The sequence below is a fragment of the Alligator mississippiensis genome, chromosome 14, assembly GCF_030867095.1.
Source record: "Alligator mississippiensis isolate rAllMis1 chromosome 14, rAllMis1, whole genome shotgun sequence".
In the NCBI taxonomy this organism is placed as follows: domain Eukaryota; kingdom Metazoa; phylum Chordata; order Crocodylia; family Alligatoridae; genus Alligator; species Alligator mississippiensis.
In genome coordinates, this window is record NC_081837.1 from 19,822,683 (window position 1) to 19,833,792 (window position 11,110).

At 47.5% G+C, this 11,110-nt stretch overlaps 1 pseudogene; it reads right to left on the reverse strand.

Annotated features, from left to right (window-relative positions):
* Window positions 1–9,925: 9,925 nt before the first annotated feature.
* On the reverse strand, window positions 9,926–10,857 carry LOC132244872 (olfactory receptor 13G1-like; annotated as a pseudogene).
* Between the last annotated feature and the right edge of the window lie 253 nt (window positions 10,858–11,110).

The following is an 11,110-nucleotide window of genomic DNA, read 5'->3' on the forward strand; positions in this document are numbered from 1 at the left end:
CCACATCCATCATTATAACATCATGTGCTTTAATGGGCGCTCCAAGGAATACTGTGCTGAGGCGAGGAGCCAGGGACACTGCAGGGAGATCTGGCAAATCTCTGGGCATTAAGGGCTGTGACAGAAACAAAGCTATTGATTGTTCTTGATGGGGCCCATTGGGAGTCGTTAGAATAAAAAGTAATTTGGGAAATGCAGGTCTGAGGAAGTCTTCTGGGGCTGGTATGAAAAGAAAGTCAGGGAGTATAGATTAAAGTTTGAGAAGGTAGGAAATGAACAGCTCGCATTGCAAGTTGCCCCCCGATGGGTAAGGTAATATGGGTCAAGCCGTGATCTCCAGTTCATGGGAAGGGTGATGCCTTCATTCATTAATTCTGTGAATGAATCCCATTCATACAGTCTGCAAGGAACATGAGGGGCAGGGCGCAGTGCCCCCGACACACAAACGCAGCCCAGGTTCCCAGGAGGTCGGCACAGGTGGGCAGGCCCAGGTGTCACGTTCGAAAAACACTGCTTGGAGTCTAGTTTTCAGTGGCAGATAACCAGTTGGTCTGTAAGGTGCCACCCTGCTGGACATAAATATATGCCCAGGAGCCGCATGCATGACCTGTAGGCCCCCCTGATACCCAACATTGGGCTCCAAAACAATTGTGCATGCACATACACACAGAGCTCTGCCAATGTGCATTAAACATAACCTACAGATCCTGCTATAAAGCTCCTAGGCCCTCTCCCCACACAGCTCTGGCAATTTTTCTTACCGTTGACCTGCAGCCCCTCTTCCTCCCCAGACCTGGGCTCTCCCATCACCAGCTCTAAAAACATCTCTTATTCCTGACTTTACCACACTTACTCTGCCTAGCCCCAAGCCTTTCCAGCCTTGACAATCCCCTTCAATCCTGCTCTGTCCACTCTGCTACCTTACGACTGGATTTTCCCTGCCCAGTTTTTTCTGAAATCTGTGCATCCCAAATGCCAGAAGCCCAGTCCTCATTGCAGTTTGGTTAGCAGCCACCAGCAACCACCTGTCCTGGACCCGATTCCTATTTGTATTAATGCATTTTAGTAAGGAGTCACATCTCTCTCTTATGTTTCCTGCCTTGGACACGACTGATAAATCACCTGGACCCAGACTGTACTCCCCATTTCCACCCCACACACACACACACACTCTCTCTCTGCACCACTATTGTGACCTGCAGACATGCCTGCTATTCCAGGCCTCACATTGCAGGCAGACATGGTAGCCCCCCTCTTGAACTGGCCCAGTACAGCATTTATTAGGCCAGACCAGAGTTGCAGCAAATACCCATAGTAGAGGGTATTCAGGACTGAGGCTGGGCTAAACTTTCTTCATCCATCATGGGTCAGGATGAATGCCTGTTTCCCACCCCCATATACATAGTGAGCAGTATCATTCCCTCCAGGAAATGACAGTGCATGCCCACACGGTACTACAAATGCAGCATCAGTCCTTCCAGAAGGAGGCAATGCACACTCGATCACACACTGTGAACAATATCATGCCTTCCAGAGAGTGGCAGTCACCTACGTGCACATCCTGAGTAAGCTCAGCATCTATATCTTGGTGCTCACGTGACACACCCACATGCAGCTGGACCTTTTCCACTAACAGAGGGCAGCAGACACACGATGCATGCACAGCGCACATACAACATTGCATTTTTCATAGTTGTTAGGCGCTGGAAGGGACCTTACCAATCATCAGGTCCAGCCCCCATGCACATCTAGGAAAGACTTCTGGCGTCAGATGACCCCAGCAAGGTGGGCATCTAGACGCTTTTTGAAGATCACCAGGATTTTCTCCAGAAGCATGTTGAAGCGATATACCATGCATATTCTTGGGTACCCTGAAACAAATGCACAACTAGCCATGTTATCCTCAGCAGAATAGAATTGGGCACACATAGGAACAGATGTATACACACACAGCGTTATATAACTGATATAATTTATTCCAGGTGCAAGCAGCAGCAACACACACACATATTCACATACATGCATACACACACTGCACAAGCACAGGGAATGTCTATACAAGGCATTTACTGCGGAGCAGACTAATTAGCTCTGCAGTAAACTGTCAATGTCTACGTGTGTTGTGCTATTAGGTCAAAGTAAACTCTTTAACTTCACTGCAGGATAGTACTGCCAGACATAAGTACTATCCTATGGAGGAGTCACTCCACTTCAATACACGCGTAGATGCTGACGGGGCTGGCTGGGGAGTGAGGGTGTCATAGTGCAAGGCTGCCTGTCAAATAACCTTGTCCTGGAGCACCCTCATGACTTGGCCAGTCCCTCCACAACATGTTGAGCTGGGTTGCAGCCCCAGGCTGACCCCCAGAGCCCTTTGCCAGCCAGGGCTGCTTTGCTCCAGCTCAACATGCTGTACTCCAAGGCGCACGTGTAAATGTTGCACCCAAGAGCAAACTGTGCCAGAGTTTACTGTGTCAAATTAAATTCATGTGTAGATATGCCCACAGAGTATAAAGCTCAGCCTCAGAAGTGCAGGGGAGTTTTTTCCCTACCACACAACACGACAAGCTGATTTCTCTCCAGCACAAGGAAGACTTGAAACACATAAGCTGAGTTTAGTGTATTTATATATGTGACTATGTATGTTTAGATGTGCACTTATTTCCTCCACCATGGAAACTCTGATACATGGACACAAAGATCTCGCCCATTTGTGAACTGCCATTACTCCAGCAGTGACATTGTGCACAGCCCTGGCAAATCTTGCAGACCTGCCCAGCTTGGTTCTTGGTAGGCCAGACCTGGCATCGAAGGAGCTTCACTATTGTTCTGGAGTTCCTGCCTTCTTAGACTGGCTGGACAGGCCAGGACTGGGGCAGGACTGGGTCTTCTAGTCCTGGTTACATGTTTGTAAATCCAGCTTTAATAATAGTAATAGTAGTACTCAATGGTAATAGTAATAACAACAGTTGCACACAATAACAAAACTACCCATAGGCAGTGGAAGTGGGGGGCTGGTCCGTATGTCGGTAGCACTGCATCACTAGAAAAAATCGAGATATTTAAACTGAGATTTTCTCATGGACTATAAATTCTCAAACTTTTATTTCTATTCATTCAGATTGGAGTCAGGCACCTCACTTCAGGTGCCTCCGACCCCCATGGGCACCTACCTATCTTTAAAATCTGGTCCCAAGTCACTTCTGATAGTTCAACCATAATTCAATCCTCTAAGCCCCTGGTTTTCAGCCTGTGCTCTGCAAACCCCTGGGGGTTGGTGGGGTCTAAGGGATCTGCTAAAGATGACTATGATCAATCAGAAGTATGTGAATACTCACACTTACAATTCAAAGGGGTCTGCACCTCCATTCCAAATTTTCAAAGGGGTCAGCACATCCATTTGAAAAGTTTTAGGGATCTAAATATGAAAAACTGAAAACCACTGCTTTAGGCCAAGGTGGTCAAGAGTATTTAGTCTCCTCATTTTGGGTGGAATCAGAAATTAGCTGCCTAAATGCTTTTGGCCATCTAAGACTTGAGGAGCTTTGCAATATTTTACCTGTCCCATTCTGTGCCCCACATATAAAACAGTGAGAGAGCATCTTGAAACATATGCGACTGCCATAAAAAAAACCCAAACAAACAGTTATGAAAGGAGAGGAGTGGATGGGACATTCAAAAAAATTCTGACATCTTTCTGGGAAATCAAACTGTTTACTTAACTTTAGCTACACGCGTTACAATTTTACCACTTTGACCATGACTTGGTTAAGACCTTGGCACCTCCTAAAACTGTCCATTTGTTTTTTGGGGAAAACAAAGGGGTACAATTTTTATTCAAGATAAAACAGCATGCTACAACAAGTAATATTTTGATCTCATGTTGGGTTCTCTATGGTATTTGTAGCAAGGTGGGCATCCCCGCTAGCCACAGCTAGCTCCCCACCTGCCTCTGGGCATGCTGCCCTCCTGTCTCAGGCCTCACTCACTCCACCCTCTCTCACAGGGTCTCTCTTTCTTGCTTCAACAACTTATGCCACTTTACTCCCTCTTGGAGTGGGCACCCTTTGGCCACAGGCTTAGCTAGTCCATTCCGAGGGTGGCAGGCGTACCGTCTGTTGGGCCTCTCCTGCAACCCTCACCGGGGTAGTGGCCAGCCAATTACCCGACCGGGTCTAAGCATACTCTGACCCCTTTCATAGATTCATAGATGTTAATGAGTAACACTTAGTGTTACTTTCAGGGTAACACTAAGTGTCTATATATGTACTGGGCCCTCAGCCCTCTGGTTCTTCTGCCCCTTCACTGGGGCTCCCCATCTCTGCCCCCTTCACTCCCTGGTGGGCTCAGGTGGCCTTAGTCATGCCTGGTCCTCACTCTCCCTCATAGTTTCATAGTAGCTAGGGTCAGGAGGGACCTGAACAGATCATCTAGCCTGACCCCCTGCCACAGGCAGGAATAGATGCTGGGTTCACAAGACTCCGGACAGGGGATCATCCATCCTCCTCTTGAATTTGCCCAAGGTAGGGGCGAGGACCACTTCCCTGGGAAGTTGGTTCCAGGTTTTGGTCACCCTAACTGTAAAATATTGCCTTCTGATCTCCAACCTAAACCTGTTCTCCATCAGCTTATTACCATTGTTCCTCGTCACCCCAGGTGGTGCTGGGGAGAAAAGGGCTCTACCTATTTGCTGTTGATCTCCCCTGATGAGCTTGTAGGCAGCCACTAGGTCCCCCCTCAGCCTCCTCTTGCTGAGGCTGCACAGGTTCAGGTCCTTCAGTCTCTCCTCGTAGGGCCTGTCCTGCTGCCCTCTCACCAAGCGGGCGTCCCTCCTCTGACCCCTCTCTAGGCTGGCCACATCCCTCCTGAAGTGCGGCGCCCAGTACTGGATGCAGTACTCCAACTGCGGTCTGACCAAAGTCACGTAGAGGGGGAGGATCACCTCTCTGGACCGGCTTGAGATGCACATTTGGATGCATGACAAGGTCTGGCTGGCCTTGCTGGCTGCGGTCTGGCATTGGCAGCTCATGTACATCTTTGAGTCAATAATGACTTCAAGATCCCTTTCCACCTCCGTGCTCACAAAGAGGGAGCTCCCCAGCTTGTATGTGTGTTGTGGGTTCCTTCCCCCCAGGTGCAGCACCCTGCATTTGTCTACGTTGAACCCCATCCTAATCTCGTCTCCCCACTTTTGTAGTCTGTCTAAATCTAGTTGCAGCCTCTCTCTCCCTTCAAGTGTGCCTACCTCGCCCCACATCTTAGTGTCATCAGCAAACTTGGACAGCATGCTTTCCACCCCCTTGGCCAAGTCGCTGATAAAGATGTTAAACAGTGCGGGCCCGAGGACCGAGCCCTGGGGGACCCCACTGCTCGCATCTCGCCAGGTTGAGTACAACTCATCCACCACTACTCTCTGGGTGCGCCCCATCAGTCAATTTTTTACCCATCTAACTGCAGGCATCAATGCTGCAGTTGCTTAATTTATTGATGAGGATGGGGTGAGAGACAGTAACCCCTCCTCAGGGTCTTGAACCCCATAGGGCTCAGGTGGCCACAGCCATGCCTGGCCCACTGCCTCTGGTGTCATCTGACCCACCTGAAGGTGGGAGCTAGGGTTAAGGAACCCCGACCCGCCTTTCACTGGAGTGATAACTGGCCTGGCATTTCCTGGAGGCTCCTGCACAACTGAGAGCCCCACCAGGCCACCTGCTCCTGGCAGGGTGCAGTTTTAGGTCATACCCAGGACCAGGAGCCTCCTAACCCAACCCCTACAGCTCCTACCCTTACCTCCAGTTGATACCAGCAGCCTTGCAGCTGGACAATGTTGTCCTGCTTATATAGGCAGCCCTGATTCCAATACGGCTGCCCTCAGCAGGCACCTGCTGGCTGCTGGGCTCAGGCCCTTAAAGTGGCAGGCACAAACAGTGCCCTGCCACAGTATTTATGGATTGCTGTAAAGCAAGAAAAGAGTACCACCACCTAGTCTGCATGACTGGCTATCACAAACTAGATAGTTCCCCTTGCTAGACCTGACTGCCCAGGCCTCTTTCCAGGCTTCTTCTTGAAGCTGGCCCTTTTCCTATTTTCCTGCTCATTTGGGAACTGGGGGAAGGAGAAGAAAAAAAGAAAAGTGGAGATGTTTCTGTCCACTTGGAGTAATGTCCAAGGCTAGATCCAAAGGTCTCCTTTTTGGTAGGGGTGGGGAAAGGGAGCATACCCATCTAGCACAGCCACATCCCCCTTGGATTGGCTGTGCTAGATGGGTATGCTCCCTTTCCCCACCCCTCATGCTATATGAGAAGTTAGGTCTATGTGGATTCAAACCTCATCTGGGCCGGGGAGGGGGCGAGGCTTTAAACCTGTCTCTGGCTTCCTAGGTGACCCTCCTGTCACTTGCAGTTGTAACCAGAGCCTCCTGCCCCAGACCTTACTTGAATCCAAGGGTTTTTTCCCCCCCATGTTGTATGGGGGGAAAAAAACCTTACCTTGGATTCAAGTAAACACAGCATTTAATGCCTTTTTTACTACAGTCTTCTTTAATTAGGTCAGCTACCACAGGATGAATGCAATTGGTAGCAAAAATAGGAAAGGAAACAACTAGTCTGGAGTAAAAGAATGGTTTAAAGCAGGGGTGGGCAATTATTTTGTCCTGAGGGCTACTTAGGGAGCTTTAATGAGCTGTTACAGGCTGGGTCAGCACTTCTGGGCTCCCCAAAGAGCTCAGCAAAGCTCGTCGAGTGGCCCCTGTGCTCAGCTAGGTGGCTAGGATGAGGCTGCAGCTGGGTGGGAAGTGGCATATGCATGCGGGATGGGGCCAGGGGCATTGACAGTAGGGGGCTGGAGCCCAGGGCAGAGCCGTGATCCGTTACCCTTATGTAGCTGCAGTGGACACTGATTCGGCAGGCAGGGGCATGTGGGGAGCAGATCGCAGCTCTGCTCCAGGCCCCTGGCCCCATGCCATCACAGCCCCACAATCCACCCCACTAGACATCAAGCCCGATGCTCCAGCCAGTTTTCTATCCACCTTACAGTCCATTCATCTAGCACGGACTTCCTTAGCTTGCTTGAGACAATGTCGTAGGAGACTATATCTTAAGCCTTGCTAAAATCAAGGTATAGCACATCCACTGGTCTCCCCACATCCACAGAGTCATCTCATCATAGAAGGCAATCAGGTTGGTCACACATGACTTGGCCTTGGTGAATCTGTGTTCACTGTTCCTAACCACCTCCTTTTCCAAGTGTTTAGAAATGGCTCCCTCGAGGATCTGCTCCATGATTTTTTCCAAGGACTGAGGTGACGTCCCCTAGATCCTCCCTTTTCCCTTTCTTAAATATAGGCATTATGTTTGCCCTTTTCCATTCATCCAAGACATCTCCTGATAGCCATGAGTTTTCAGAGATAATGGCCAGCAGTTCTGCAATCACACTGACCAAAGCCCTCAGCATCCTTGGTGCTTTCCATCTGGCCCCATCGACTTGTATACATCCAGTTTTTCTAAATAGTCCCTAACCTGTTCTTTTGCCACTATCATATGCTCACCTCCTCCCCAAACTGTGTACTAGGTACAGCAGGTTCACCTTGCCTATGCAGACTGAGATAAAAAAGGCATTGAGGACTTAAGCATTTTCTGCATCATCTCTCACTAGGTCGCCTCTCCCGTTTAGTAAGAGACCCACACTTTCACTGATTTTCATCTTGTTGCTTATATACTTCTAGTAACCTGTCTTGTTACCTACTTCACGGCCCTTGCTAGCTGCAACTCCAGTGCACTTTGGCCTTCCTGATTTCACCCCTGCATGCTCAAGCAATACTTTTATACTCCTTCCCAGAAGTTTGCCAAGTTTCCACATCTTCTAAGTTTCCTTTTGTGTTTTAGCTCATTGAAGAGTTCCCTATTAAGCCACGTCAGTCTTGTGCCATACTTGCTAGTCTTCCTGCACATTGGGATGGTTCATTACTGTGCCCTTAGCAAGGTTTCTTATTAAGATTGCATAGGGCCTGGTTACACATTGCATTTTGAGCTGCTCAAAAGTTGATTAGTCCTACCTCAAGTTTAGAGCAGTCACATGTAAAGGCTAAAAACCTGCTCTGATTCTCCATCACCTGCACAGTTGTGTTACCCCTATGGGGCTGGTGAGCCAGCATAGACTTCTATTGTTGCTGTAGGTGGGTTTGGGATGTGGGGTGAGATATGAGCTTGGAGGGGCAGGATTATGAAGTTGGGAGGTAGACAATTAGTGGGGTGGGCATGAGTAGTGAAATGGGAGGTGGAAAGGAAATGGGGCTGGGGGAAGGGTGGTGAAATGAAGGATAAAATAAAAAGAAGTTAAAAAGTATTTAAAAAGAAATACAGAGGAAATAAATGGAAGAAGGTCTCATGTTTTAATAAATTGGGATTTGGGATTGGGGTGTGTGGGGTGCTGGTCATGCTTTCTGGGATGACTGGGAGGTGGGAGCAGTAAGGGAAAATGCTTTTGGGAGAGCTACTGTGCCTGCCCTGGGAAGACAGTCCCAGCTCATGGGGACCCCAATCCAGCCCTTGTTCCCCCTGCCCCCCAACTCCGTACCCACTTGTGAACTCATGCATGCCCTGTGACTTGGCTGGCTGGCGTGTGTCCTGCACACCGTTTGCATGGGGTTGCACACCCACAGGTGAGACAGTAACACCCCCAGGCACAGCAGAGGGAGGTGGCTTGGTGCTACAATCTTCCTCTAGGCAGCAGAATTCAGGGGGTGGAAAATGTGTCCGCACAGAACAGTAGGGTGAGGTGGGGACACGTCCTCCTGAGATGGTGGAGGACTGCAACTGGGCAGTTCATTTGTGGGAAGTGGCCACACATTCATGCTTGGGAACACAGATCAGAGATTAACCTGCCATGGAGTGACCTAACTTTTAAACCACCTAAAGTGTTCTTAAAACTAGTTTCAGGTGTTAATGTGTGGACAACCCAGGGGTTAAGAGTTCCAGGAGCTAGCGGAAATCCAGGTGTAAGAAAGCCCTTAAGTAATGAAATGCCAAAAATAGCAACCATGCAGAAAATCATGTTCACAGACCAAGTGCTTTGAAAAGCATAACACTACTTAGGACAACTCTTTTTGGAATATTTTGGCAAGTAAATCCTAAATTTACTCCTTGCTCTCAAATCTTTTTGTTATTTATCCCTTGCTATACTGTTCTCCATTTTCCCACTCACTTTATTGATTACTATTTTGAAAGATGTAGATACATTTTAGACTGATAGGTATGTAATTGATATTAATGTATTTCTGCAGTAAGTGAAAATCAATTAAAAATAAACATTTAAAAAGGAACAAAATATCATTTCCACACCGCCAATCTGTGATGGTGATGCAATTCTAGAACAGAAGCCTTAAGTGAGAATTAAAAAAGTGAATTTTCATAAATACAATTTTATAAAAATCTGTCAGAGACCTACACATGGGTAGATGAAACTTTTAGATATCAATTGAAATATATGAACTATTTTGGAGTCACATTGTTGTACAGAAAACAGAATGAAGGGAAAGAATGGGACGGTGGTTAATTTATTTGGTTTGTTTTAGTTTGGTTTATATATTTATAAATCCGTTGAAAAAAATAATGCTCTGATACTCTGACCATACATTTAAAGGAAAGCATGCAACAATTTGTACATTATTTTATCTAGTGTAACACATCATGGACTCCTAATCTTAATAAAGTTACAAAGAAAACTGCAATATTCACCAAAAACTTGCATCATTTCGTACAGGGGTCAAAAGGCATCATTATTAACTGCAGTGAAATAAGAAAAAAAACTCAGAGGCTCTAGAGATACAGATCAACCGGGGCCCGCTGAAGTGCAGGATATTAAAACAGTTCAGACCAGGCATGGGGCCAGAACAGAAATGATGAGATGACAGAGACGTTGTTTGCCGGCGTCAACATGAATCTCTCTTGCAGAACGTGAGGATTATCCTGAAGGCCACTTTGACCTCCTTGTTGCGCAGGCTGTAAATCAAAGGATTCAGCGCAGGAGTCACAAGTGTGTAAAGCACAGAGACCATCTTTTCCTTATGCAGGGAGTAGCCGGAGGGTGGCCGGATGTAGATGTAGGTGATAGTAGAGTAGTAAAGGGCAACCACAACGAGATGCGAGGAACATGTGGAGAAGGCTCTTGACTTCCCTTCTGAGCCCTGAATTTTCAGGATGCTTCTGATGATGAAGCCATAAGATACAATGATCAGCAAGAAGTTTCCCATGGCTAGGAAGATATCGGCAATGAAAGCCATGACTTCGTTGAGGTAAGTTGAGCTGCAGGACAATGCCAGCAGAGGTGGGATCTCACAGAAGTAGTGCTGGATGAGGTTGGGCCCACAGAAATCTAGACGCAGCATGAGCAATGTGTGCACAAGGGAATTCATGGTTCCAAGCACCCCGATACAGGCTGCTAACGTGATGCAGACTCTCTTGGTCATGATGGTTATGTAGTGTAAGGGATGACAGATGGCCATGTACCTGTCAAAGGCCATGGCAGTGAGGAGGTTGCTGCTGAGGAGGTGAAGGTAAAGAGCTGAGCCATGCAGCCATTAAAGGAGATGGTTTTCTTTCCCAGTATCAGGTTCTGCATCATTTTGGGCAGAACAGAGGAGGTGAAGACAATGTCAATTAAAGCCAAGTTAGCAATGAAAAAGTACATGGGTTTGTGCAGAGGCAGGTGGAGGACAATTGCCAGGATGATCAAAGAGTTGCCTATAATCGAAGCCATAAAGAGGCACAGGATGATCCCAAAGAACAGACCCTGGAGGTGGGGATGTTCAAAGAGCCCCTCCATGATGAACTCGGGCACCCTTGTGTGGTTCCTGGTTTCCATTTACTTGGGCATTTCTTCTGAAAGAATGAAAGTGGAGATGTACATTATTGCAGCCAACTGACAAGAAAAACAGCTGCGCAGTTCATCAACATTATGTGCAGTCCATCAAAATTATGGGCAAGCCTAAACCTACAAATGGATGAAAGGAGGTGTGGATTGATAGATAAACAAATAATAATGGCTGAAAGTATTTCCAAATATCTAGCTATCCAACCCAATCTCTTGCACAGGTCTGTCTGAGATATGGTCTGTA